Source organism: Clarias gariepinus, chromosome 25 (genome assembly GCF_024256425.1).
Source record: "Clarias gariepinus isolate MV-2021 ecotype Netherlands chromosome 25, CGAR_prim_01v2, whole genome shotgun sequence".
Lineage (NCBI taxonomy): Eukaryota > Metazoa > Chordata > Actinopteri > Siluriformes > Clariidae > Clarias > Clarias gariepinus.
In genome coordinates this window covers 14,305,903-14,331,652 of record NC_071124.1, presented here as the reverse complement: position 1 = coordinate 14,331,652, position 25,750 = coordinate 14,305,903, and the positions used below count along the sequence as shown (strand labels likewise).

Below are 25,750 nucleotides of genomic sequence, written 5' to 3'. Positions count from 1 at the left end.
ATGGCATGCAAGCATTGGTGGTTCAGTGGTAGAATTCTCGCCTGCCACGCGGGAGGCCTGGGTTCGATTCCCGGCCAATGCACAGGCTTCTTGTTTAAGACCATGCTCAAGCAGGGTTGGCCACATGAGAGATCCAGACAGCCACATAAAACTGCAAGACACTTGCTTCCTAATCTGAGCTGAGTGGCTTAAATATAGAGACAGATAGCGGGCATTCTAGGTCTTGGGACTGCTAGAAGACCTGCTTCTCTAATATTAGGGGTAAAGCTGTCAGTCTTTAGCAAAACTTGTGGATTTTTTCGTGAATGCACCAACAACTTCACTCTAACCATCAAACGATGCTCAAGCAGGGTTGACTAGCTGAAAGATTCATACAGCCACATAAAAGTCCCCTGCAAGAAGGAAAAAAAATCTCCCTTGCTACCTGCTGACTGGCTTTAACAACGAGACAGATAGCAGACCTTCTAGGTCAAGGGACTGCTAGAAGACCTGCTTCTCTAATATTAGGGGTAAAGCTGTCAGTCTTTAGCAAAACTTGTGGATTTTTTCGTGAATGCACCAATAACTTCACTCTAACCATCAAACAACATCAAAACGTGCCACATAAAACTCGCTTCAAAAGAGACACAGTAAGCAGACCTGCTAGGTCTAGGGACTGCTGGAAGGCCTGCTTTTCCATGGTCTTGCAAAATATATCATCTGGCCTAAAATTAAGCAACAAGCTGTCAGTCTTTATTAAAACTTGTGAACTTTTTCTTGAACACGCTAACAAGTTCACCTTCATCATCAGAGCCAAAAATCCTAGCAGAAGTTAGGTTTGTGCAGTGTTTGTGATGCTAAATACTATCTGTCGACCATGCTAACCGCCTCCCCCAGCACCGGCCTGGGGGTTCAAAGATGGTATGCAAGCATTGGTGGTTCAGTGGTAGAATTCTCGCCTGCCACGTGGGAGGCCCGGGTTCGATTCCCGGCCAATGCACAGGCTTCTTGTTTATGACCATGCTCAAGCAGGGTTGGCCACATGAGAGATCCAGACAGCCACATAAAACTTGCTTCCTAATCTGAGCTGAGTGGCTTAAATATAGAGACAGATAGCTTACATTCTATGTCTTGGGACTGCTAGAAGACCTGCTTCTCTAATATTAGGGGTAAAGCTGTCAGTCTTTAGCAAAACTTGTGGATTTTTTCGTGAATGCACCAACAACTTCACTCTAACCATCAAACGATGCTCAAGCAGGGTTGACTAGCTGAAAGATTCATACAGCCACATAAAAGTCCCCTGCAAGAAGGAAAAAATATCTCCCTTGCTACCTGCTGACTGGCTTTAACAACGAGACAGATAGCAGACCTTCTAGGTCAAGGGACTGCTAGAAGACCTGCTTCTCTAATATTAGGGGTAAAGCTGTCAGTCTTTAGCAAAACTTGTGGATTTTTTCGTGAATGCACCAACAACTTCACTCTAACCATCAAACAACATCAAAACGTGCCACATAAAACTGGCTTCAAAAGAGACACAGTAAGCAGACCTGCTAGGTCTAGGGACTGCTGGAAGGCCTGCTTTTCCATGGTCTTGCAAAATATATCATCTAGCCTAAAATTAAGCAAAAAGCTGTCAGTCTTTATTAAAGCTTGTGAACTTTTTCTTGAACACGCTAACAAGTTCACCTTCATCATCAGAGCCAAAAATCCTAGCAGAAGTTAGGTTTGTGCAGTGTTTGTGATGCTAAATACTAGCTGTCGACCATGCTAACCGCCTCCCCCAGCACCGACCTGTGGGTTTAAAGATGGCATGCAAGCATTGGTGGTTCAGTGGTAGAATTCTCGCCTGCCACGCGGGAGGCCTGGGTTCGATTCCCGGCCAATGCACAGGCTTCTTGTTTAAGACCATGCTCAAGCAGGGTTGGCCACATGAGAGATCCAGACAGCCACATAAAACTACAAGACACTTGCTTCCTAATCTGAGCTGAGTGGCTTAAATATAGCGACAGATAGCGGACATTCTAGGTCTTGGGACTGCTAGAAGACCTGCTTCTCTAATATTAGGGGTAAAGCTGTCAGTCTTTAGCAAAACTTGTGGATTTTTTCGTGAATGCACCAACAACTTTACTCTAACCATCAAACGATGCTCAAGCAGGGTTGACTAGCTGAAAGATTCATACAGCCACATAAAAGTCCCCTGCAAGAAGGAAAAAAAAACTCCCCTGCTACCTGCCTTCAACAACGAGACAGATAGTAGACGATGCTCAAGCAGGGTTGGCCACATGAGAGATCCAGACAGCCACATAAAACTTGCTTCCTAATCTGAGCTGAGTGGCTTAAATATAGAGACAGATAGCGGACATTCTATGTCTTGGGACTGCTAGAAGACCTGCTTCTCTAATATTAGGGGTAAAGCTGTCAGTCTTTAGCAAAACTTGTGGATTTTTTCGTGAATGCACCAACAACTTCACTCTAACCATCAAACGATGCTCAAGCAGGGTTGACTAGCTGAAAGATTCATACAGCCACATAAAAGTCCCCTGCAAGAAGGAAGCTGTCAGTCTTTATTAAACCTTGTGAACTTTTTCTTGAACACGCTAACAAGTTCACCTTCATCATCAGAGCCAAAAATCCTAGCAGAAGTTAGGTTTGTGCAGTGTTTGTGATGCTAAATACTATCTGTCGACCATGCTAACCGCCTCCCCCAGCACCGGCCTGTGGGTTCAACGATGGCATGCAAGCATTGGTGGTTCAGTTGTAGAATTCTCGCCTGCCACGTGGGAGGCCCGGGTTCGATTCCCGGCCAATGCACAGGCTTCTTGTTTAAGGCCATGCTCAAGCAGGGTTGGCCACATGAGAGATCCAGACAGCCACATAAAACTCCCCTGCAAGACACTTGCTTCCTGATCTGAGCTGAGTGGCTTAAATATAGAGACAGATAGTGGACATTCTATGTCTTGGGTCTGCTAGAAGACCTGCTTCTCTAATATTAGGGGTAAAGCTGTCAGTCTTTAGCAAAACTTGTGGATTTTTTCGTGAATGCACCAACAACTTCACTCTAACCATCAAACGATGCTCAAGCAGGGTTGACTAGCTGAAAGATTCATACAGCCACATAAAAGTCCCCTGCAAGAAGGAAGCTGTCAGTCTTTATTAAAGCTTGTGAACTTTTTCTTGAACACGCTAACAAGTTCACCTTCATCATCAGAGCCAAAAATCCTAGCAGAAGTTAGGTTTGTGCAGTGTTTGTGATGCTAAATACTATCTGTCAACCATGCTAACCGCCTCCCCCAGCACCGGCCTGTGGGTTCAAAGATGGCATGCAAGCATTGGTGGTTCAGTGGTAGAATTCTCGCCTGCCACGCGGGAGGCCCGGGTTCGATTCCCGGCCAATGCACAGGCTTCTTGTTTAAGACCATGCTCAAGCAGGGATGGCCACATGAGAGATCCAGACAGCCACATAAAACTTGCTTCCTAATCTGAGCTGAGTGGCTTAAATATAGAGACAGATAGCGGACATTCTATGTCTTGGGACTGCTAGAAGACCTGCTTCTCTAATATTAGGGGTAAAGCTGTAAGTCTTTAGCAAAACTTGTGGATTTTTTCGTGAATGCACCAAAAAATTCACTCTAACCATCAAACGATGCTCAAGCAGGGTTGACTAGCTGAAAGATTCATACAGCCACATAAAAGTCCCCTGAAAGAAGGAAAAAAATCTCCCTTGCTACCTGCTGACTGGCTTCAACAACGAGACAGATAGCAGACCATGCTCAAGCAGGGTTAACCACATGAGAGATCCAGACAGCCACATAAAACTCCCCTGCAAGACACTTGCTTCCTAATCTGAGCTGAGTGGCTTAAATATAGAGACAGATAGTGGACATTCTATGTCTTGGGACTGCTAGAAGACCTGCTTCTCTAATATTAGGGGTAAAGCTGTCAGTCTTTAGCAAAACTTGTGGATTTTTTCGTGAATGCACCAACAACTTCACTCTAACCATCAAACGATGCTCAAGCAGGGTTGACTAGCTGAAAGATTCATACAGCCACATAAAAGTCCCCTGCAAGAAGGAAAAAAAATCTCCCTTGCTACCTGCTGACTGGCTTTAACAACGAGACAGATAGCAGACCTTCTAGGTCAAGGGACTGCTAGAAGACCTGCTTCTCTAATATTAGGGGTAAAGCTGTCAGTCTTTAGCAAAACTTGTGGATTTTTTCGTGAATGCACCAACAACTTCACTCTAACCATCAAACAACATCAAAACGTGCCACATAAAACTGGCTTCAAAAGAGACACAGTAAGCAGACCTGCTAGGTCTAGGGACTGCTGGAAGGCCTGCTTTTCCATGGTCTTGCAAAATATATCATCTAGCCTAAAATTAAGCAAAAAGCTGTCAGTCTTTATTAAAGCTTGTGAACTTTTTCTTGAACACGCTAACAAGTTCACCTTCATCATCAGAGCCAAAAATCCTAGCAGAAGTTAGGTTTGTGCAGTGTTTGTGATGCTAAATACTATCTGTCGACCATGCTAACCGCCTCCCCCAGCACCGACCTGTGGGTTCAAAGATGGCATGCAAGCATTGGTGGTTCAGTGGTAGAAATCTCGCCTGCCACGCGGGAGGCCTGGGTTCGATTCCCGGCCAATGCACAGGCTTCTTGTTTAAGACCATGCTCAAGCAGGGTTGGCCACATGAGAGATCCAGACAGCCACATAAAACTGCAAGACACTTGCTTCCTAATCTGAGCTAAGTGGCTTAAATATAGAGACAGATAGCGGACATTCTAGGTCTTGGGACTGCTAGAAGACCTGCTTCTCTAATATTAGGGGTAAAGCTGTCAGTCTTTAGCAAAACTTGTGGATTTTTTCGTGAATGCACCAACAACTTTACTCTAACCATCAAACGATGCTCAAGCAGGGTTGACTAGCTGAAAGATTCATACAGCCACATAAAAGTCCCCTGCAAGAAGGAAAAAAAAACTCCCCTGCTACCTGCCTTCAACAACGAGACAGATAGTAGACGATGCTCAAGCAGGGTTGGCCACATGAGAGATCCAGACAGCCACATAAAACTTGCTTCCTAATCTGAGCTGAGTGGCTTAAATATAGAGACAGATAGCGGACATTCTATGTCTTGGGACTGCTAGAAGACCTGCTTCTCTAATATTAGGGGTAAAGCTGTCAGTCTTTAGCAAAACTTGTGGATTTTTTCGTGAATGCACCAACAACTTCACTCTAACCATCAAACGATGCTCAAGCAGGGTTGACTAGCTGAAAGATTCATACAGCCACATAAAAGTCCCCTGCAAGAAGGAAGCTGTCAGTCTTTATTAAACCTTGTGAACTTTTTCTTGAACACGCTAACAAGTTCACCTTCATCATCAGAGCCAAAAATCCTAGCAGAAGTTAGGTTTGTGCAGTGTTTGTGATGCTAAATACTATCTGTCGACCATGCTAACCGCCTCCCCCAGCACCGGCCTGTGGGTTCAACGATGGCATGCAAGCATTGGTGGTTCAGTTGTAGAATTCTTGCCTGCCACGTGGGAGGCCCGGGTTCGATTCCCGGCCAATGCACAGGCTTCTTGTTTAAGGCCATGCTCAAGCAGGGTTGGCCACATGAGAGATCCAGACAGCCACATAAAACTCCCCTGCAAGACACTTGCTTCCTGATCTGAGCTGAGTGGCTTAAATATAGAGACAGATAGTGGACATTCTATGTCTTGGGTCTGCTAGAAGACCTGCTTCTCTAATATTAGGGGTAAAGCTGTCAGTCTTTAGCAAAACTTGTGGATTTTTTCGTGAATGCACCAACAACTTCACTCTAACCATCAAACGATGCTCAAGCAGGGTTGACTAGCTGAAAGATTCATACAGCCACATAAAAGTCCCCTGCAAGAAGGAAGCTGTCAGTCTTTATTAAAGCTTGTGAACTTTTTCTTGAACACGCTAACAAGTTCACCTTCATCATCAGAGCCAAAAATCCTAGCAGAAGTTAGGTTTGTGCAGTGTTTGTGATGCTAAATACTATCTGTCAACCATGCTAACCGCCTCCCCCAGCACCGGCCTGTGGGTTCAAAGATGGCATGCAAGCATTGGTGGTTCAGTGGTAGAATTCTCGCCTGCCACGCGGGAGGCCCGGGTTCGATTCCCGGCCAATGCACAGGCTTCTTGTTTAAGACCATGCTCAAGCAGGGATGGCCACATGAGAGATCCAGACAGCCACATAAAACTTGCTTCCTAATCTGAGCTGAGTGGCTTAAATATAGAGACAGATAGCGGACATTCTATGTCTTGGGACTGCTAGAAGACCTGCTTCTCTAATATTAGGGGTAAAGCTGTAAGTCTTTAGCAAAACTTGTGGATTTTTTCGTGAATGCACCAAAAAATTCACTCTAACCATCAAACGATGCTCAAGCAGGGTTGACTAGCTGAAAGATTCATACAGCCACATAAAAGTCCCCTGCAAGAAGGAAAAAAATCTCCCTTGCTACCTGCTGACTGGCTTCAACAACGAGACAGATAGCAGACCATGCTCAAGCAGGGTTGGCCACATGAGAGATCCAGACAGCCACATAAAACTCCCCTGCAAGACACTTGCTTCCTAATCTGAGCTGAGTGGCTTAAATATAGAGACAGATAGTGGACATTCTATGTCTTGGGACTGCTAGAAGACCTGCTTCTCTAATATTAGGGGTAAAGCTGTCAGTCTTTAGCAAAACTTGTGGATTTTTTCGTGAATGCACCAACAACTTCACTCTAACCATCAAACGATGCTCAAGCAGGGTTGACTAGCTGAAAGATTCATACAGCCACATAAAAGTCCCCTGCAAGAAGGAAAAAAAAACTCCCCTGCTACCTGCTGACTGGCTTCAACAACGAGACAGATAGCAGACCTTCTGGGTCAAGGGACTGCTAGAAGACCTACTTCTCTAATATTAGGGGTAAAACTGTCAGTCTTTATCAAAACCAATAACTTCACTCTAACCATCAAACAACATCAAAACGTGCCACATAAAACTCGCTTCAAAAGAGACACAGTAAGCAGACCTGCTAGGTCTAGGGACTGCTGGAAGGCCTGCTTTTCCATGGTCTTGCAAAATATATCATCTAGCCTAAAATTAAGCAAAAAGCTGTCAGTCTTTATTAAAACTTGTGAACTTTTTCTTGAACACGCTAACAAGTTCACCTTCATCTTCAGAGCCAAAAATCCTAGCAGAAGTTAGGTTTGTGCAGTGTTTGTGATGCTAAATACTATCTGTCGACCATGCTAACCGCCTCCCCCAGCACCGGCCTGGGGGTTCAAAGATGGTATGCAAGCATTGGTGGTTCAGTGGTAGAATTCTCGCCTGCCACGCGGGAGGCCCGGGTTCGATTCCCGGCCAATGCACAGGCTTCTTGTTTAAGACCATGCTCAAGCAGGGTTGGCCACATGAGAGATCCAGACAGCCACATAAAACTTGCTTCCTAATCTGAGCTGAGTGGCTTAAATATAGAGACAGATAGCGGACATTCTATGTCTTGGGACTGCTAGAAGACCTGCTTCTCTAATATTAGGGTTAAAGCTGTCAGTCTTTAGCAAAACTTGTGGATTTTTTCGTGAATGCACCAAAAACTTCACTCTAACCATCAAACGATGCTCAAGCAGGGTTGACTAGCTGAAAGATTCATACAGCCACATAAAAGTCCCCTGCAAGAAGGAAAAAAAATCTCCCTTGCTACATGCTGACTGGCTTTAACAACGAGACAGATAGCAGACCTTCTAGGTCAAGGGACTGCTAGAAGACCTGCTTCTCTAATATTAGGGGTAAAGCTGTCAGTCTTTAGCAAAACTTGTGGATTTTTTCGTGAATGCACCAACAACTTCACTCTAACCATCAAACAACATCAAAACGTGCCACATAAAACTGGCTTCAAAAGAGACACAGTAAGCAGACCTGCTAGGTCTAGGGACTGCTGGAAGGCCTGCTTTTCCATGGTCTTGCAAAATATATCATCTAGCCTAAAATTAAGCAAAAAGCTGTCAGTCTTTATTAAAACTTGTGAACTTTTTCTTGAACACGCTAACAAGTTCACCTTCATCTTCAGAGCCAAAAATCCTAGCAGAAGTTAGGTTTGTGCAGTGTTTGTGATGCTAAATACTATCTGTCGACCATGCTAACCGCCTCCCCCAGCACCGGCCTGGGGGTTCAACGATGGTATGCAAGCATTGGTGGTTCAGTGGTAGAATTCTCGCCTGCCACGCGGGAGGCCCGGGTTCGATTCCCGGCCAATGCACAGGCTTCTTGTTTAAGACCATGCTCAAGCAGGGTTGGCCACATGAGAGATCCAGACAGCCACATAAAACTTGCTTCCTAATCTGAGCTGAGTGGCTTAAATATAGAGACAGATAGCGGACATTCTATGTCTTGGGACTGCTAGAAGACCTGCTTCTCTAATATTAGGGTTAAAGCTGTCAGTCTTTAGCAAAACTTGTGGATTTTTTCGTGAATGCACCAAAAACTTCACTCTAACCATCAAACGATGCTCAAGCAGGGTTGACTAGCTGAAAGATTCATACAGCCACATAAAAGTCCCCTGCAAGAAGGAAAAAAAATCTCCCTTGCTACATGCTGAAGCAGGGTTGGCCACATGAGAGATCCAGACAGCCACATAAAACTGCAAGACATTTGCTTCCTAATCTGCGCTGAGTGGCTTAAATATAGAGACAGATAGCGGACATTCTAGGTCTTGGGACTGCTAGAAGACCTGCTTCTCTAATATTAGGGGTAAAGCTGTCAGTCTTTAGCAAAACTTGTGGATTTTTTCGTGAATGCACCAACAACTTTACTCTAACCATCAAACGATGCTCAAGCAGGGTTGACTAGCTGAAAGATTCATACAGCCACATAAAAGTCCCCTGCAAGAAGGAAAAAAAAACTCCCCTGCTACCTGCTGACTGGCTTCAACAACGAGACAGATAGCAGACCTTCTGGGTCAAGGGACTGCTAGAAGACCTACTTCTCTAATATTAGGGGTAAAACTGTCAGTCTTTATCAAAACCAATAACTTCACTCTAACCATCAAACAACATCAAAACGTGCCACATAAAACTCGCTTCAAAAGAGACACAGTAAGCAGACCTGCTAGGTCTAGGGACTGCTGGAAGGCCTGCTTTTCCATGGTCTTGCAAAATATATCATCTAGCCTAAAATTAAGCAACAAGCTGTCAGTCTTTATTAAAACTTGTGAACTTTTTCTTGAACACGCTAACAAGTTCACCTTCATCATCAGAGCCAAAAATCCTAGCAGAAGTTAGGTTTGTGCAGTGTTTGTGATGCTAAATACTATCTGTCGACCATGCTAACCGCCTCCCCCAGCACCGGCCTGTGGGTTCAACGATGGCATGCAAGCATTGGTGGTTCAGTTGTAGAATTCTCGCCTGCCACGTGGGAGGCCCGGGTTCGATTCCCGGCCAATGCACAGGCTTCTTGTTTAAGGCCATGCTCAAGCAGGGTTGGCCACATGAGAGATCCAGACAGCCACATAAAACTCCCCTGCAAGACACTTGCTTCCTGATCTGAGCTGAGTGGCTTAAATATAGAGACAGATAGTGGACATTCTATGTCTTGGGTCTGCTAGAAGACCTGCTTCTCTAATATTAGGGGTAAAGCTGTCAGTCTTTAGCAAAACTTGTGGATTTTTTCGTGAATGCACCAACAACTTCACTCTAACCATCAAACGATGCTCAAGCAGGGTTGACTAGCTGAAAGATTCATACAGCCACATAAAAGTCCCCTGCAAGAAGGAAGCTGTCAGTCTTTATTAAAGCTTGTGAACTTTTTCTTGAACACGCTAACAAGTTCACCTTCATCATCAGAGCCAAAAATCCTAGCAGAAGTTAGGTTTGTGCAGTGTTTGTGATGCTAAATACTATCTGTCAACCATGCTAACCGCCTCCCCCAGCACCGGCCTGTGGGTTCAAAGATGGCATGCAAGCATTGGTGGTTCAGTGGTAGAATTCTCGCCTGCCACGCGGGAGGCCCGGGTTCGATTCCCGGCCAATGCACAGGCTTCTTGTTTAAGACCATGCTCAAGCAGGGATGGCCACATGAGAGATCCAGACAGCCACATAAAACTTGCTTCCTAATCTGAGCTGAGTGGCTTAAATATAGAGACAGATAGCGGACATTCTATGTCTTGGGACTGCTAGAAGACCTGCTTCTCTAATATTAGGGGTAAAGCTGTAAGTCTTTAGCAAAACTTGTGGATTTTTTCGTGAATGCACCAAAAACTTCACTCTAACCATCAAACGATGCTCAAGCAGGGTTGACTAGCTGAAAGATTCATACAGCCACATAAAAGTCCCCTGCAAGAAGGAAAAAAATCTCCCTTGCTACCTGCTGACTGGCTTCAACAACGAGACAGATAGCAGACCATGCCCAAGCAGGGTTGGCCACATGAGAGATCCAGACAGCCACATAAAACTCCCCTGCAAGACACTTGCTTCCTAATCTGAGCTGAGTGGCTTAAATATAGCGACAGATAGCGGACATTCTAGGTCTTGGGACTGCTAGAAGACCTGCTTCTCTAATATTAGGGGTAAAGCTTTCAGTCTTTAGCAAAACTTGTGGATTTTTTCGTGAATGCACCAACAACTTCACTCTAACCATCAAACGATGCTCAAGCAGGGTTGACTAGCTGAAAGATTCATACAGCCACATAAAAGTCCCCTGCAAGAAGGAAAAAAAATCTCCCTTGCTACCTGCTGACTGGCTTTAACAACGAGACAGATAGCAGACCTTCTAGGTCAAGGGACTGCTAGACGACCTGCTTCTCTAATATTAGGGGTAAAGCTGTCAGTCTTTAGCAAAACTTGTGGATTTTTTCGTGAATGCACCAAGAACTTCACTCTAACCATCAAACAACATCAAAACGTGCCACATAAAACTGGCTTCAAAAGAGACACAGTAAGCAGACCTGCTAGGTCTAGGGACTGCTGGAAGGCCTGCTTTTCCATGGTCTTGCAAAATATATCAACTAGCCTAAAATTAAGCAAAAAGCTGTCAGTCTTTATTAAAGCTTGTGAACTTTTTCTTGAACACGCTAACAAGTTCACCTTCATCATCAGAGCCAAAAATCCTAGCAGAAGTTAGGTTTGTGCAGTGTTTGTGATGCTAAATACTATCTGTCGACCATGCTAACCGCCTCCCCCAGCACCGGCCTGTGGGTTCAACGATGGCATGCAAGCATTGGTGGTTCAGTTGTAGAATTCTCGCCTGCCACGCGGGAGGCCCGGGTTCGATTCCCGGCCAATGCACAGGCTTCTTGTTTAAGGCCATGCTCAAGCAGGGTTGGCCACATGAGAGATCCAGACAGCCACATAAAACTCCCCTGCAAGACACTTGCTTCCTGATCTGAGCTGAGTGGCTTAAATGTAAAGACAGATAGTGGACATTCTATGTCTTGGGTCTGCTAGAAGACCTGCTTCTCTAATATTAGGGGTAAAGCTGTCAGTCTTTAGCAAAACTTGTGGATTTTTTCGTGAATGCACCAACAACTTCACTCTAACCATCAAACGATGCTCAAGCAGGGTTGACTAGCTGAAAGATTCATACAGCCACATAAAAGTCCCCTGCAAGAAGGAAAAAAAAACTCCCCTGCTACCTGCTGACTGGCTTCAACAACGAGACAGATAGTAGACGATGCTCAAGCAGGGTTGGCCACATGAGAGATCCAGACAGCCACATAAAACTTGCTTCCTAATCTGAGCTGAGTGGCTTAAATATAGAGACAGATAGCGGACATTCTATGTCTTGGGACTGCTAGAAGACCTGCTTCTCTAATATTAGGGGTAAAGCTGTAAGTCTTTAGCAAAACTTGTGGATTTTTTCGTGAATGCACCAAAAACTTCACTCTAACCATCAAACGATGCTCAAGCAGGGTTGACTAGCTGAAAGATTCATACAGCCACATAAAAGTCCCCTGCAAGAAGGAAAAAAATCTCCCTTGCTACCTGCTGACTGGCTTCAACAACGAGACAGATAGCAGACCATGCTCAAGCAGGGTTGGCCACATGAGAGATCCAGACAGCCACATAAAACTCCCCTGCAAGACACTTGCTTCCTAATCTGAGCTGAGTGGCTTAAATATAGAGACAGATAGTGGACATTCTATGTCTTGGGACTGCTAGAAGACCTGCTTCTCTAATATTAGGGGTAAAGCTGTCAGTCTTTAGCAAAACTTGTGGATTTTTTCGTGAATGCACCAACAACTTCACTCTAACCATCAAACGATGCTCAAGCAGGGTTGACTAGCTGAAAGATTCATACAGCCACATAAAAGTCCCCTGCAAGAAGGAAAAAAAACCTCCCCTGCTACCTGCTGACTGGCTTCAACAACGAGACAGATAGCAGACCTTCTAGGTCAAAGGACTGCTAGAAGACCTACTTCTCTAATATTAGGGGTAAAACTGTCAGTCTTTATCAAAACCAATAACTTCACTCTAACCATCAAACAACATCAAAACGTGCCACATAAAACTCGCTTCAAAAGAGACACAGTAAGCAGACCTGCTAGGTCTAGGGACTGCTGGAAGGCCTGCTTTTCCATGGTCTTGCAAAATATATCATCTAGCCTAAAATTAAGCAAAAAGCTGTCAGTCTTTATTAAAGCTTGTGAACTTTTTCTTGAACACGCTAACAAGTTCACCTTCATCATCAGAGCCAAAAATCCTAGCAGAAGTTAGGTTTGTGCAGTGTTTGTGATGCTAAATACTATCTGTCGACCATGCTAACCGCCTCCCCCAGCACCGGCCTGGGGGTTCAAAGATGGCATGCAAGCATTGGTGGTTCAGTGGTAGAATTCTCGCCTGCCACGCGGGAGGCCCGGGTTCGATTCCCGGCCAATGCACAGGCTTCTTGTTTAAGACCATGCTCAAGCAGGGATGGCCACATGAGAGATCCAGACAGCCACATAAAACTTGCTTCCTAATCTGAGCTGAGTGGCTTAAATATAGAGACAGATAGCGGACATTCTATGTCTTGGGACTGCTAGAAGACCTGCTTCTCTAATATTAGGGGTAAAGCTGTCAGTCTTTAGCAAAACTTGTGGATTTTTTCGTGAATGCACCAAAAACTTCACTCTAACCATCAAACGATGCTCAAGCAGGGTTGACTAGCTGAAAGATTCATACAGCCACATAAAAGTCCCCTGCAAGAAGGAAAAAAATCTCCCTTGCTACCTGCTGACTGGCTTCAACAACGAGACAGATAGCAGACCATGCTCAAGCAGGGTTGGCCACATGAGAGATCCAGACAGCCACATAAAACTCCCCTGCAAGACACTTGCTTCCTAATCTGAGCTGAGTGGCTTAAATATAGAGACAGATAGTGGACATTCTATGTCTTGGGACTGCTAGAAGACCTGCTTCTCTAATATTAGGGGTAAAGCTGTCAGTCTTTAGCAAAACTTGTGGATTTTTTCGTGAATGCACCAACAACTTCACTCTAACCATCAAACGATGCTCAAGCAGGGTTGACTAGCTGAAAGATTCATACAGCCACATAAAAGTCCCCTGCAAGAAGGAAAAAAAAACTCCCCTGCTACCTGCTGACTGGCTTAAATATAGAGACAGATAGCAGACCTTCTAGGTCAAGGGACTGCTAGAAGACCTGCTTCTCTAATATTAGGGGTAAAGCTGTAAGTCTTTAGCAAAACTTGTGGATTTTTTCGTGAATGCACCAAAAAATTCACTCTAACCATCAAACGATGCTCAAGCAGGGTTGACTAGCTGAAAGATTCATACAGCCACATAAAAGTCCCCTGCAAGAAGGAAAAAAAATCTCCCTTGCTACCTGCTGACTGGCTTTAACAACGAGACAGATAGCAGACCTTCTAGGTCAAGGGACTGCTAGAAGACCTGCTTCTCTAATATTAGGGGTAAAGCTGTCAGTCTTTAGCAAAACTTGTGGATTTTTTCGTGAATGCACCAACAACTTCACTCTAACCATCAAACAACATCAAAACGTGCCACATAAAACTGGCTTCAAAAGAGACACAGTAAGCAGACCTGCTAGGTCTAGGGACTGCTGGAAGGCCTGCTTTTCCATGGTCTTGCAAAATATATCATCTAGCCTAAAATTAAGCAAAAAGCTGTCAGTCTTTATTAAAGCTTGTGAACTTTTTCTTGAACACGCTAACAAGTTCACCTTCATCATCAGAGCCAAAAATCCTAGCAGAAGTTAGGTTTGTGCAGTGTTTGTGATGCTAAATACTATCTGTCGACCATGCTAACCGCCTCCCCCAGCACCGACCTGTGGGTTCAAAGATGGCATGCAAGCATTGGTGGTTCAGTGGTAGAATTCTCGCCTGCCACGCGGAAGGCCTGGGTTCGATTCCCGGCCAATGCACAGGCTTCTTGTTTAAGACCATGCTCAAGCAGGGTTGGCCACATGAGAGATCCAGACAGCCACATAAAACTGCAAGACACTTGCTTCCTAATCTGAGCTGAGTGGCTTAAATATAGCGACAGATAGCGGACATTCTAGGTCTTGGGACTGCTAGAAGACCTGCTTCTCTAATATTAGGGGTAAAGCTGTCAGTCTTTAGCAAAACTTGTGGATTTTTTCGTGAATGCACCAACAACTTCACTCTAACCATCAAACGATGCTCAAGCAGGGTTGACTAGCTGAAAGATTCATACAGCCACATAAAAGTCCCCTGCAAGAAGGAAAAAAAAACTCCCCTGCTACCTGCTGACTGGCTTCAACAACGAGACAGATAGTAGACGATGCTCAAGCAGGGTTGGCCACATGAGAGATCCAGACAGCCACATAAAACTTGCTTCCTAATCTGAGCTGAGTGGCTTAAATATAGAGACAGATAGCGGACATTCTATGTCTTGGGACTGCTAGAAGACCTGCTTCTCTAATATTAGGGGTAAAGCTGTCAGTCTTTAGCAAAACTTGTGGATTTTTTCGTGAATGCACCAACAACTTCACTCTAACCATCAAACGATGCTCAAGCAGGGTTGACTAGCTGAAAGATTCATACAGCCACATAAAAGTCCCCTGCAAGAAGGAAGCTGTCAGTCTTTATTAAACCTTGTGAACTTTTTCTTGAACACGCTAACAAGTTCACCTTCATCATCAGAGCCAAAAATCCTAGCAGAAGTTAGGTTTGTGCAGTGTTTGTGATGCTAAATACTATCTGTCGACCATGCTAACAGCCTCCCCCAGCACCGGCCTGTGGGTTGAACGATGGCATGCAAGCATTGGTGGTTCAGTTGTAGAATTCTCGCCTGCCACGTGGGAGGCCCGGGTTCGATTCCCGGCCAATGCACAGGCTTCTTGTTTAAGGCCATGCTCAAGCAGGGTTGGCCACATGAGAGATCCAGACAGCCACATAAAACTCCCCTGCAAGACACTTGCTTCCTGATCTGAGCTGAGTGGCTTAAATATAGAGACAGATAGTGGACATTCTATGTCTTGGGTCTGCTAGAAGACCTGCTTCTCTAATATTAGGGGTAAAGCTGTCAGTCTTTAGCAAAACTTGTGGATTTTTTCGTGAATGCACCAACAACTTCACTCTTACCATCAAACGATGCTCAAGCAGGGTTGACTAGCTGAAAGATTCATACAGCCACATAAAAGTCCCCTGCAAGAAGGAAGCTGTCAGTCTTTATTAAAGCTTGTGAACTTTTTCTTGAACACGCTAACAAGTTCACCTTCATCATCAGAGCCAAAAATCCTAGCAGAAGTTAGGTTTGTGCAGTGTTTGTGATGCTAAATACTATCTGTCAACCATGCTAACCGCCTCCCCCAGCACCGGCCTGTGGGTTCAAAGATGGCATGCAAGCATTGGTGGTTCAGTGGTAGAATTCTCGCCTGCCACGCAGGAGGCCCGGGTTCGATTCCCGGCCAATGCACAGGCTTCTTGTTTAAGACCATGCTCAAGCAGGGATGGCCACATGAGAGATCCAGACAGCCACATAAAACTTGCTTCCTAATCTGAGCTGAGTGGCTTAAATATAGAGACAGATAGCGGACATTCTATGTCTTGGGACTGCTAGAAGACCTGCTTCTCTAATATTAGGGGTAAAGCTGTAAGTCTTTAGCAAAACTTGTGGATTTTTTCGTGAATGCACCAAAAACTTCACTCTAACCATCAAACGATGCTCAAGCAGGGTTGACTAGCTGATAGATTCATACAGCCACATAAAAGTCCCCTGCAAGAAGGAAAAAAATCTCCCTTGCTACCTGCTGACTGGCTTCAACAACGAGACAGATAGCAGACCATGCTCAAGCAGGGTTGGCCACATGAGAGATCCAGACAGCCACATAAAACTCCCCTGCAAGACACTTGCTTCCTGATCTGAGCTGAGTGGCTTAAATATAGAGACAGATAGTGGACATTCTATGTCTTGGGACTGCTAGAAGACCTGCTTCTCTAATATTAGGGGTAAAGCTGTCAGTCTTTAGCAAAACTTGTGGATTTTTTCGTGAATGCACCAACAACTTCACTCTAACCATCAAACGATGCTCAAGCAGGGTTGACTAGCTGAAAGATTCATACAGCCACATAAAAGTCCCCTGCAAGAAGGAAAAAAAAACTCCCCTGCTACCTGCTGACTGGCTTCAACAACGAGACAGATAGCAGACCTTCTGGGTCAAGGGACTGCTAGAAGACCTACTTCTCTAATATTAGGGGTAAAACTGTCAGTCTTTATCAAAACCAATAACTTCACTCTAACCATCAAACAACATCAAAACGTGCCACATAAAACTCGCTTCAAAAGAGACACAGTAAGCAGACCTGCTAGGTCTAGGGACTGCTGGAAGGCCTGCTTTTCCATGGTCTTGCAAAATATATCATCTAGCCTAAAATTAAGCAAAAAGCTGTCAGTCTTTATTAAAACTTGTGAACTTTTTCTTGAACACGCTAACAAGTTCACCTTCATCTTCAGAGCCAAAAATCCTAGCAGAAGTTAGGTTTGTGCAGTGTTTGTGATGCTAAATACTATCTGTCGACCATGCTAACCGCCTCCCCCAGCACCGGCCTGGGGGTTCAAAGATGGTATGCAAGCATTGGTGGTTCAGTGGTAGAATTCTCGCCTGCCACGCGGGAGGCCCGGGTTCGATTCCCGGCCAATGCACAGGCTTCTTGTTTAAGACCATGCTCAAGCAGGGTTGGCCACATGAGAGATCCAGACAGCCACATAAAACTTGCTTCCTAATCTGAGCTGAGTGGCTTAAATATAGAGACAGATAGCGGACATTCTATGTCTTGGGACTGCTAGAAGACCTGCTTCTCTAATATTAGGGGTAAAGCTGTCAGTCTTTAGCAAAACTTGTGGATTTTTTCGTGAATGCACCAAAAACTTCACTCTAACCATCAAACGATGCTCAAGCAGGGTTGACTAGCTGAAAGATTCATACAGCCACATAAAAGTCCCCTGCAAGAAGGAAAAAAAATCTCCCTTGCTACCTGCTGACTGGCTTTAACAACGAGACAGATAGCAGACCTTCTAGGTCAAGGGACTGCTAGAAGACCTGCTTCTCTAATATTAGGGGTAAAGCTGTCAGTCTTTAGCAAAACTTGTGGATTTTTTCGTGAATGCACCAACAACTTCACTCTAACCATCAAACAACATCAAAACGTGCCACATAAAACTGGCTTCAAAAGAGACACAGTAAGCAGACCTGCTAGGTCTAGGGACTGCTGGAAGGCCTGCTTTTCCATGGTCTTGCAAAATATATCATCTAGCCTAAAATTAAGCAAAAAGCTGTCAGTCTTTATTAAAGCTTGTGAACTTTTTCTTGAACACGCTAACAAGTTCACCTTCATCATCAGAGCCAAAAATCCTAGCAGAAGTTAGGTTTGTGCAGTGTTTGTGATGCTAAATACTATCTGTCGACCATGCTAACCGCCTCCCCCAGCACCGACCTGTGGGTTCAAAGATGGCATGCAAGCATTGGTGGTTCAGTTGTAGAATTCTCGCCTGCCACGCGGGAGGCCTGGGTTCGATTCCCGGCCAATGCACAGGCTTCTTGTTTAAGACCATGCTCAAGCAGGGTTGGCCACATGAGAGATCCAGACAGCCACATAAAACTGCAAGACACTTGCTTCCTAATCTGAGCTGAGTGGCTTAAATATAGCGACAGATAGCGGACATTCTAGGTCTTGGGACTGCTAGAAGACCTGCTTCTCTAATATTAGGGGTAAAGCTGTCAGTCTTTAGCAAAACTTGTGGATTTTTTCGTGAATGCACCAACAACTTTACTCTAACCATCAAACGATGCTCAAGCAGGGTTGACTAGCTGAAAGATTCATACAGCCACATAAAAGTCCCCTGCAAGAAGGAAAAAAAAACTCCCCTGCTACCAGCTGACTGGCTTCAACAACGAGACAGATAGCAGACGATGCTCAAGCAGGGTTGGCCACATGAGAGATCCAGACAGCCACATAAAACTTGCTTCCTAATCTGAGCTGAGTGGCTTAAATATAGAGACAGATAGCGGACATTCTAGGTCTTGGGACTGCTAGAAGACCTGCTTCTCTAATATTAGGGGTAAAGCTGTCAGTCTTTAGCAAAACTTGTGGATTTTTTCGTGAATGCACCAACAACTTTACTCTAACCATCAAACGATGCTCAAGCAGGGTTGACTAGCTGAAAGATTCATACAGCCACATAAAAGTCCCCTGCAAGAAGGAAGCTGGCAGTCTTTATTAAAGCTTGTGAACTTTTTCTTGAACACGCTAACAAGTTCACCTTCATCATCAGAGCCAAAAATCCTAGCAGAAGTTAGGTTTGTGCAGTGTTTGTGATGCTAAATACTATCTGTCGACCATGCTAACTGCCTCCCCCAGCACCGGCCTGTGGGTTCAACGATGGCATGCAAGCATTGGTGGTTCAGTTGTAGAATTCTCGCCTGCCACGCGGGGGGCCCGAGTTCGATTCCCGGCCAATGCACAGGCTTCTTGTTTAAGACCATGCTCAAGCAGGGTTGGCCACATGAGAGATCCAGACAGCCACATAAAACTCGCCTGCAAGACACTTGCTTCCTGATCTGAGCTGAGTGGCTTAAATATAGAGACAGATAGTGGACATTCTATGTCTTGGGACTGCTAGAAGACCTGCTTCTCTAATATTAGGGGTAAAGCTGTCAGTCTTTAGCAAAACTTGTGGATTTTTTCGTGAATGCACCAACAACTTCACTCTAACCATCAAACAACATCAAAACGTGCCACATAAAACGGGCTTCAAAAGAGACACAGTAAGCAGACCTGCTAGGTCTAGGGACTGCTGGAAGGCCTGCTTTTCCATGGTCTTGCAAAATATATCATCTAGCCTAAAATTAAGCAAAAAGCTGTCAGTCTTTATTAAAGCTTGTGAACTTTTTCTTGAACACGCTAACAAGTTCACCTTCATCATCAGAGCCAAAAATCCTAGCAGAAGTTAGGTTTGTGCAGTGTTTGTGATGCTAATTACTATCTGTCGACCATGCTAACCGCCTCCCCCAGCACCGGCCTGTGGGTTCAAAGATGGCATGCAAGCATTGGTGGTTCAGTGGTAGAATTCTCGCCTGCCACGCGGGAGGCCCGGGTTCGATTCCCGGCCAATGCACAGGCTTCTTGTTTAAGACCATGCTCAAGCAGGGATGGCCACATGAGAGATCCAGACAGCCACATAAAACTTGCTTCCTAATCTGAGCTGAGTGGCTTAAATATAGAGACAGATAGCGGACATTCTATGTCTTGGGACTGCTAGAAGACCTGCATCTCTAATATTAGGGGTAAAGCTGTAAGTCTTTAGCAAAACTTGTGGATTTTTTCGTGAATGCATCAAAAACTTCACTCTAACCATCAAACGATGCTCAAGCAGGGTTGACTAGCTGAAAGATTCATACAGCCACATAAAAGTCCCCTGCAAGAAGGAAAAAAATCTCCCTTGCTACCTGCTGACTGGCTTCAACAACGAGACAGATAGCAGACCATGCTCAAGCAGGGTTGGCCACATGAGAGATCCAGACAGCCACATAAAACTCCCCTGCAAGACACTTGCTTCCTAATCTGAGCTAAGTGGCTTAAATATAGAGACAGATAGTGGACATTCTATGTCTTGGGACTGCTAGAAGACCTGCTTCTCTAATATTAGGGGTAAAGCTGTCAGTCTTTAGCAAAACTTGTGGATTTTTTCGTGAATGCACCAACAACTTCACTCTAACCATCAAACGATGCTCAAGCAGGGTTGACTAGCTGAAAGATTCATACAGCCACATAAAAGTCCCCTGCAAGAAGGAAAAAAAACCTCCCCTGCTACCTGCTGACTGGCTTCAACAACGAGACAGATAGCAGACGATGCTCAAGCAGGGTTGGCCACATGAGAGATCCAGACAGCCACATAAAACTTGCTTCCTAATCTGAGCTGAGTGGCTTAAATATAGAGACAGATAGCGGACATTCTATGTCTTGGGACTGCTAGAAGACCTGCTTCTCTAATATTAGGGGTAAAGCTGTCAGTCTTTAGCAAAACTTGTGGATTTTTTCGTGAATGCACCAACAACTTCACTCTAACCATCAAACGATGCTCAAGCAGGGTTGACTAGCTGAAAGATTCATACAGCCACATAAAAGTCCCCTGCAAGAAGGAAGCTGTCAGTCTTTATTAAAGCTTGTGAACTTTTTCTTGAACACGCTAACAAGTTCACCTTCATCATCAGAGCCAAAAATCCTAGCAGAAGTTAGGTTTGTGCAGTGTTTGTGATGCTAAATACTATCTGTCAACCATGCTAACCGCCTCCCCCAGCACCGGCCTGTGGGTTCAACGATGGCATGCAAACATTGGTGGTTCAGTTGTAGAATTCTCGCCTGCCACGTGGGAGGCCCGGGTTCGATTCCCGGCCAATGCACAGGCTTCTTGTTTAAGGCCATGCTCAAGCAGGGTTGGCCACATGAGAGATCCAAACAGCCACATAAAACTCCCCTGCAAGACACTTGCTTCCTGATCTGAGCTGAGTGGCTTAAATATAGAGACAGATAGTGGACATTCTATGTCTTGGGTCTGCTAGAAGACCTGCTTCTCTAATATTAGGGGTAAAGCTGTCAGTCTTTAGCAAAACTTGTGGATTTTTTCGTGAATGCACCAACAACTTCACTCTAACCATCAAACGATGCTCAAGCAGGGTTGACTAGCTGAAAGATTCATACAGCCACATAAAAGTCCCCTGCAAGAAGGAAGCTGGCAGTCTTTATTAAAGCTTGTGAACTTTTTCTTGAACACGCTAACAAGTTCACCTTCATCATCAGAGCCAAAAATCCTAGCAGAAGTTAGGTTTGTGCAGTGTTTGTGATGCTAAATACTATCTGTCGACCATGCTAACTGCCTCCCCCAGCACCGGCCTGTGGGTTCAACGATGGCATGCAAGCATTGGTGGTTCAGTTGTAGAATTCTCGCCTGCCACGCGGGAGGCCCGAGTTCGATTCCCGGCCAATGCACAGGCTTCTTGTTCAAGACCATGCTCAAGCAGGGTTGGCCACATGAGAGATCCAGACAGCCACATAAAACTCCCCTGCAAGACACTTGCTTCCTGATCTGAGCTGAGTGGCTTAAATATAGAGACAGATAGTGGACATTCTATGTCTTGGGACTGCTAGAAGACCTGCTTCTCTAATATTAGGGGTAAAGCTGTCAGTCTTTAGCAAAACTTGTGGATTTTTTCGTGAATGCACCAACAACTTCACTCTAACCATCAAACAACATCAAAACGTGCCACATAAAACTGGCTTCAAAAGAGACACAGTAAGCAGACCTGCTAGGTCTAGGGACTGCTGGAAGGCCTGCTTTTCCATGGTCTTGCAAAATATATCATCTAGCCTAAAATTAAGCAACAAGCTGTCAGTCTTTATTAAAACTTGTGAACTTTTTCTTGAACACGCTAACAAGTTCACCTTCATCATCAGAGCCAAAAATCCTAGCAGAAGTTAGGTTTGTGCAGTGTTTGTGATGCTAAATACTATCTGTCGACCATGCTAACCGCCTCCCCCAGCACCGGCCTGGGGGTTCAACGATGGCATGCAAGCATTGGTGGTTCAGTTGTAGAATTCTCGCCTGCCACGTGGGAGGCCTGGGTTCGATTCCCGGCCAATGCACAGGCTTCTTGTTTAAGGCCATGCTCAAGCAGGGTTGGCCACATGAGAGATCCAGACAGCCACATAAAACTCCCCTGCAAGACACTTGCTTCCTGATCTGAGCTGAGTGGCTTAAATATAGAGACAGATAGTGGACATTCTATGTCTTGTGTCTGCTAGAAGACCTGCTTCTCTAATATTAGGGGTAAAGCTGTCAGTCTTTAGCAAAACTTGTGGATTTTTTCGTGAATGCACCAACAACTTCACTCTAACCATCAAACGATGCTCAAGCAGGGTTGACTAGCTGAAAGATTCATACAGCCACATAAAAGTCCCCTGCAAGAAGGAAAAAAATCTCCCTTGCTACCTGCTGACTGGCTTCAACAACGAGACAGATAGCAGACCATGCTCAAGCAGGGTTGGCCACATGAGAGATCCAGACAGCCACATAAAACTCCCCTGCAAGACACTTGCTTCCTAATCTGAGCTGAGTGGCTTAAATATAGAGACAGATAGTGGACATTCTATGTCTTGGGACTGCTAGAAGACCTGCTTCTCTAATATTAGGGGTAAAGCTGTCAGTCTTTAGCAAAACTTGTGGATTTTTTCGTGAATGCACTAACAACTTCACTCTAACCATCAAACGATGCTCAAGCAGGGTTGACTAGCTGAAAGATTCATACAGCCACATAAAAGTCCCCTGCAAGAAGGAAAAAAAAACTCCCCTGCTACCTGCTGACTGGCTTCAACAACGAGACAGATAGCAGACCTTCTAGGTCAAGGGACTGCTAGAAGACCTGCTTCTCTAATATTAGGGGTAAAACTGTCAGTCTTTATTAAAACTTGTGGATTTTTTTGTGAATGCACCAATAACTTCACTCTAACCATCAAACAACATCAAAACGTGCCACATAAAACTGGCTTCAAAAGAGACACAGTAAGCAGACCTGCTAGGTCTAGGGACTGCTGGAAGGCCTGCTTTTCCATGGTCTTGCAAAATATATCATCTAGCCTAAAATTAAGCAAAAAGCTGTCAGTCTTTATTAAAACTTGTGAACTTTTTCTTGAACACGCTAACAAGTTCACCTTCATCTTCAGAGCCAAAAATCCTAGCAGAAGTTAGGTTTGTGCAGTGTTTGTGATGCTAAATACTATCTGTCGACCATGCTAACCGCCTCCCCCAGCACCGGCCTGGGGGTTCAAAGATGGTATGCAAGCATTGGTGGTTCAGTGGTAGAATTCTCGCCTGCCACGCGGGAGGCCCGGGTTCGATTCCCGGCCAATGCACAGGCTTCTTGTTTAAGACCATGCTCAAGCAGGGTTGGCCACATGAGAGATCCAGACAGCCACATAAAACTTGCTTCCTAATCTGAGCTGAGTGGCTTAAATATAGAGACAGATAGCGGACATTCTATGTCTTGGGACTGCTAGAAGACCTGCTTCTCTAATATTAGGGGTAAAGCTGTCAGTCTTTAGCAAAACTTGTGGATTTTTTCGTGAATGCACCAAAAACTTCACTCTAACCATCAAACGATGCTCAAGCAGGGTTGACTAGCTGAAAGATTCATACAGCCACATAAAAGTCCCCTGCAAGAAGGAAAAAAAATCTCCCTTGCTACCTGCTGACTGGCTTTAACAACGAGACAGATAGCAGACCTTCTAGGTCAAGGGACTGCTAGAAGACCTGCTTCCCTAATATTAGGGGTAAAGCTGTCAGTCTTTAGCAAAACTTGTGGATTTTTTCGTGAATGCACCAACAACTTCACTCTAACCATCAAACAACATCAAAACGTGCCACATAAAACTGGCTTCAAAAGAGACACAGTAAGCAGACCTGCTAGGTCTAGGGACTGCTGGAAGGCCTGCTTTTCCATGGTCTTGCAAAATATATCATCTAGCCTAAAATTAAGCAAAAAGCTGTCAGTCTTTATTAAAGCTTGTGAACTTTTTCTTGAACACGCTAACAAGTTCACCTTCATCTTCAGAGCCAAAAATCCTAGCAGAAGTTAGGTTTGTGCAGTGTTTGTGATGCTAAATACTATCTGTCGACCATGCTAACCGCCTCCCCCAGCACCGGCCTGTGGGTTCAACGATGGCATGCAAGCATTGGTGGTTCAGTTGTAGAATTCTCGCCTGCCACGTGGGAGGCCCGGGTTCGATTCCCGGCCAATGCACAGGCTTCTTGTTTAAGGCCATGCTCAAGCAGGGTTGGCCACATGAGAGATCCAGACAGCCACATAAAACTCCCCTGCAAGACACTTGCTTCCTGATCTGAGCTGAGTGGCTTAAATATAGAGACAGATAGTGGACATTCTATGTCTTGGGTCTGCTAGAAGACCTGCTTCTCTAATATTAGGGGTAAAGCTGTCAGTCTTTAGCAAAACTTGTGGATTTTTTCGTGAATGCACCAACAACTTCACTCTAACCATCAAACAACATCAAAACGTGCCACATAAAACTGGCTTCAAAAGAGACACAGTAAGCAGACCTGCTAGGTCTAGGGACTGCTGGAAGGCCTGCTTTTCCATGGTCTTGCAAAATATATCATCTAGCCTAAAATTAAGCAAAAAGCTGTCAGTCTTTATTAAAGCTTGTGAACTTTTTCTTGAACACGCTAACAAGTTCACCTTCATCATCAGAGCCAAAAATCCTAGCAGAAGTTAGGTTTGTGCAGTGTTTGTGATGCTAAATACTATCTGTCGACCATGCTAACCGCCTCCCCCAGCACCGGCCTGTGGGTTCAACGATGGCATGCAAGCATTGGTGGTTCAGTTGTAGAATTCTCGCCTGCCACGTGGGAGGCCCGGGTTCGATTCCCGGCCAATGCGCAGGCTTCTTGTTTAAGGCCATGCTCAAGCAGGGTTGGCCACATGAGAGATCCAGACAGCCACATAAAACTCCCCTGCAAGACACTTGCTTCCTGATCTGAGCTGAGTGGCTTAAATATAGAGACAGATAGTGGACATTCTATGTCTTGGGTCTGCTAGAAGACCTGCTTCTCTAATATTAGGGGTAAAGCTGTCAGTCTTTAGCAAAACTTGTGGATTTTTTCGTGAATGCACCAACAACTTCACTCTAACCATCAAACCACATCAAAACGTTCCACATAAAACTGGCTTCAAAAGAGACACAGTAAGCAGACCTGCTAGGTCTAGGGACTGCTGGAAGGCCTGCTTTTCCATGGTCTTGCAAAATATATCATCTAGCCTAAAATTAAGCAAAAAGCTGTCAGTCTTTATTAAAGCTTGTGAACTTTTTCTTGAACACGCTAACAAGTTCACCTTCATCATCAGAGCCAAAAATCCTAGCAGAAGTTAGGTTTGTGCAGTGTTTGTGATGCTAAATACTATCTGTCGACCATGCTAACCGCCTCCCCCAGCACCGGCCTGGGGGTTCAAAGATGGTATGCAAGCATTGGTGGTTCAGTGGTAGAATTCTCGCCTGCCACGCGGGAGGCCCGGGTTCGATTCCCGGCCAATGCACAGGCTTTTTGTTTAAGACCATGCTCAAGCAGGGTTGGCCACATGAGAGATCCAGACAGCCACATAAAACTCCCCTGCAAGACACTTGCTTCCTGATCTGAGCTGAGTGGCTTAAATATAGAGACAGATAGTGGACATTCTATGTCTTGGGTCTACTAGAAGACCTGCTTCTCTAATATTAGGG

At 44.9% G+C, this 25,750-nt stretch overlaps 14 non-coding genes across 14 annotated transcripts; all 14 read left to right on the top strand.

Moving 5' to 3' along the window:
* The first annotated feature begins 11 nt into the window (after window positions 1-11).
* trnag-gcc (transfer RNA glycine (anticodon GCC)) lies at window positions 12-82 on the top strand. Its single transcript has one exon. It is a non-coding gene; the product is annotated as a tRNA-Gly (tRNA).
* Window positions 83-908: 826 nt separating this feature from the next.
* trnag-gcc (transfer RNA glycine (anticodon GCC)) lies at window positions 909-979 on the top strand. The gene has a single exon. It is a non-coding gene; the product is annotated as a tRNA-Gly (tRNA).
* Window positions 980-1,795: 816 nt separating this feature from the next.
* trnag-gcc (transfer RNA glycine (anticodon GCC)) lies at window positions 1,796-1,866 on the top strand. Its single transcript has one exon. It is a non-coding gene; the product is annotated as a tRNA-Gly (tRNA).
* Window positions 1,867-3,305: 1,439 nt separating this feature from the next.
* On the top strand, window positions 3,306-3,376 carry trnag-gcc (transfer RNA glycine (anticodon GCC)). Its single transcript has one exon. It is a non-coding gene; the product is annotated as a tRNA-Gly (tRNA).
* A 2,690-nt stretch (window positions 3,377-6,066) lies between these two features.
* On the top strand, window positions 6,067-6,137 carry trnag-gcc (transfer RNA glycine (anticodon GCC)). Its single transcript has one exon. It is a non-coding gene; the product is annotated as a tRNA-Gly (tRNA).
* A 1,156-nt stretch (window positions 6,138-7,293) lies between these two features.
* Window positions 7,294-7,364, top strand: trnag-gcc (transfer RNA glycine (anticodon GCC)). Its single transcript has one exon. It is a non-coding gene; the product is annotated as a tRNA-Gly (tRNA).
* Window positions 7,365-8,180: 816 nt separating this feature from the next.
* Window positions 8,181-8,251, top strand: trnag-gcc (transfer RNA glycine (anticodon GCC)). The gene has a single exon. It is a non-coding gene; the product is annotated as a tRNA-Gly (tRNA).
* Window positions 8,252-9,951: 1,700 nt separating this feature from the next.
* Window positions 9,952-10,022, top strand: trnag-gcc (transfer RNA glycine (anticodon GCC)). Its single transcript has one exon. It is a non-coding gene; the product is annotated as a tRNA-Gly (tRNA).
* A 2,772-nt stretch (window positions 10,023-12,794) lies between these two features.
* On the top strand, window positions 12,795-12,865 carry trnag-gcc (transfer RNA glycine (anticodon GCC)). Its single transcript has one exon. It is a non-coding gene; the product is annotated as a tRNA-Gly (tRNA).
* A 2,945-nt stretch (window positions 12,866-15,810) lies between these two features.
* On the top strand, window positions 15,811-15,881 carry trnag-gcc (transfer RNA glycine (anticodon GCC)). Its single transcript has one exon. It is a non-coding gene; the product is annotated as a tRNA-Gly (tRNA).
* Window positions 15,882-17,037: 1,156 nt separating this feature from the next.
* trnag-gcc (transfer RNA glycine (anticodon GCC)) lies at window positions 17,038-17,108 on the top strand. Its single transcript has one exon. It is a non-coding gene; the product is annotated as a tRNA-Gly (tRNA).
* Window positions 17,109-19,509: 2,401 nt separating this feature from the next.
* Window positions 19,510-19,580, top strand: trnag-gcc (transfer RNA glycine (anticodon GCC)). The gene has a single exon. It is a non-coding gene; the product is annotated as a tRNA-Gly (tRNA).
* A 3,720-nt stretch (window positions 19,581-23,300) lies between these two features.
* On the top strand, window positions 23,301-23,371 carry trnag-gcc (transfer RNA glycine (anticodon GCC)). Its single transcript has one exon. It is a non-coding gene; the product is annotated as a tRNA-Gly (tRNA).
* Window positions 23,372-25,495: 2,124 nt separating this feature from the next.
* On the top strand, window positions 25,496-25,566 carry trnag-gcc (transfer RNA glycine (anticodon GCC)). The gene has a single exon. It is a non-coding gene; the product is annotated as a tRNA-Gly (tRNA).
* The last annotated feature ends 184 nt before the right edge of the window (window positions 25,567-25,750 follow it).